The 2447-nt window shown below is 38.1% G+C and overlaps 1 pseudogene; it reads right to left on the bottom strand.

Annotated features, from left to right (window-relative positions):
* The window catches only part of LOC107627574, a 7177-nt pseudogene extending 5887 nt beyond the window's left edge, over nt 1-1290 (bottom strand).

Genomic DNA, 2447 nt, shown 5'->3' with positions numbered 1-2447 from the left:
ATTTAAGTCATAAGTTCTTCATTTGATCACTTTGTTGTTGTCTGGGCCATTCATTGCAAAGCCATGCGTTGGTCCACCTATTCATATGAAGCTTGTCAAAACAAAAAATTTAAAACTAGGGGTGTTTGCGGTGCGATTTTGTTCGATTTTTGAGAGAAAAGTCATCCGATCCGATCGTCTAATTAAACTGCGATTCGGTTTGGTTCGGTTTTTTTATTGAAGTCATCCGAACCAAACCAAACCAATTAAAATCGGTTTGGTTTGGTTCGGTTTTTTCGATTTTTCAATTAATTACAGAAAAAAAGTCTAAAAATTGCAAGAACTACTAGAGCCAAGACTGAAATATAAAAAAATAGTAAAGTGTAAGCAACTAACAAACATTAGTATGTACACTTCCATTCAAACATTCCTAATTTCATGTACTGACTGGAATTGGACAAAATGCAGAAATTTCTACTGCAAATTGTACAACTTTTCACCATTAACAACAAAATGTTATGAAGGCTATGACATTCATGACAAATCAATGGAATTTCTTCAGTAAAAATCAAGTTCAATTAATCATGAAAATGAGCAAGAGCTGAGGGCTGAGGGTGGAGCAAAATACATTTTAGGAAGGAAAAGATAAGAGCCAGAACCATTCCTCTAAACAGTTTATAAAAAGAGTAGTATAATAATATAGAATCAATATATATAACATCTTAAAAATACAAAAAGAAAAGATATTAGTCCATTAATGACAGCATAAAAATAATAACTAACAACCAACTAAAAGGTGAGAACCAAGTATATTGGTACTGGTACGTGTTTAACCAATAACCAGCAGAAGAAGAAGCAAAACTATCAATAGGTTGAACATAAAAAATCAAGGAAAAAAAAGATTAACAACATGATAAAGATTGAAACTATAATGAAATAAAAGATCACAGAATCTACTGTTTGGTAAGTTTTTCACAGTATTGGTCTATTGGACCTAAATCCTTGATCCAAGCCAATAAATCTATCCCGTGCCACAATCCCTGCATCAATGAAATAGACTTCCAAAAATCAATAACAAATACTAAAAGCCGCAACCGAGACATGTGTAGAAAGACCAATTACCTTAGACAATTGCACCTTCTGTTCATCAATTATATTGATTCCAAGTTCTCTTCTTATATCCTGCTAAAGACCAATACTAGATAATGAACAAGAAATACTAGGAATCAACAACAATGAACAATAAACAACAATGAACAAATAATTAAAAAAAACAGAAGCAGAAACACAACAAAATAAAAGTACTAGCATTCAGTAACAATGAACAATGAACAATAATCAGCAACAATGAACAAATAATGAACAACAATCAGCAACAATGAACAAATATGTCTAATTAACAAGAAATTAACAAAACCCTAAACAAGAAATTAACAAATTTGAACCCAACAACTCAGAAGCACAGAATCAGAGTTATTAACAAGCAAATTAACAAAATCCTAAACAAATCCAGCAACTCAGAATCACATAAATTATAATTAACAAAATCAAACCCCCTAACTATTTCATAATTATAAACCCAATTTGTCTAATTGCTTCAGATACATAGAAGGAGAGAAAATCAAACCTGAAGTCAAGTGGATGGGAAAGAGGAAGAGCATTGCCAGGCCAGAAACGCAGCAGTACTGCTATGGGTGACCACAAACGGTGCTGCAGGTGGCCAGATCGGTCCTGTTGGTGGCGCTGGGGTGCCGCTGGATGGTGCTGGCCTACTGGGTGGTGTAGTGTCTATGACCGTGAGGGAGGTGCTGGCTGGGGCTGGGTGGTGCTGTCCGCAAGGAGGGGCTGGGAAGAATGGTCTGGTGGCGCTGGGAGGAAGGCTTCGACGGCGCTACGAGGTGGTGGGAGGAAGGGGTTCGCCGCCGGCCCTGGGTTTCTTCGAGTGAGACTGAGAGTGAGTGCAGAGAGCGAAACTGAGAGAGTGAGAGTAGAGAGGGGCTAGGTTTACGTTTGGGGGTGGGGGTGTTAGGTTAGGTCACGTTAATTGGGGGTGTGGGGGGTTTGGTTTTTAGGGTATTGTATAATACCGGTTCGGTTCGGTTAGGATTTTTATTGTCAAAACCGAAAACTGAACCAAACCGCAATAAAAACAGCAAAATATGTTTTTTTCGGTTTTTCAGTTTTCGATTTGTTTGGTTTTCGATTTTCTCAGTTCGGTTGGTCGGTTTAGTTCGGTCTGGATCGGTTTTGAACACCCCTATTTAAAACCAAACGGAGCCATCCCATGACCCAGTATAGGAGGCTCGGCTCCGTGGTGGGCACACCCCCTTTCTCCACTCAATTTCACGATGCATCCACACACATGGCTCATGGACACGTATTGTCGCTGTGTTCTTCCAATCAAAAATCTGTAAATCTTTACAAATTCGGGGTCTGTACATTATAATTGCCCATTTATGGAACATGGT

This window comes from Arachis ipaensis, chromosome B02, assembly GCF_000816755.2.
Source record: "Arachis ipaensis cultivar K30076 chromosome B02, Araip1.1, whole genome shotgun sequence".
NCBI classification, from domain to species: domain Eukaryota; kingdom Viridiplantae; phylum Streptophyta; class Magnoliopsida; order Fabales; family Fabaceae; genus Arachis; species Arachis ipaensis.
Note: the sequence above shows the minus strand (reverse complement) of the source record. Positions and strands in the feature narration are given on the sequence as shown.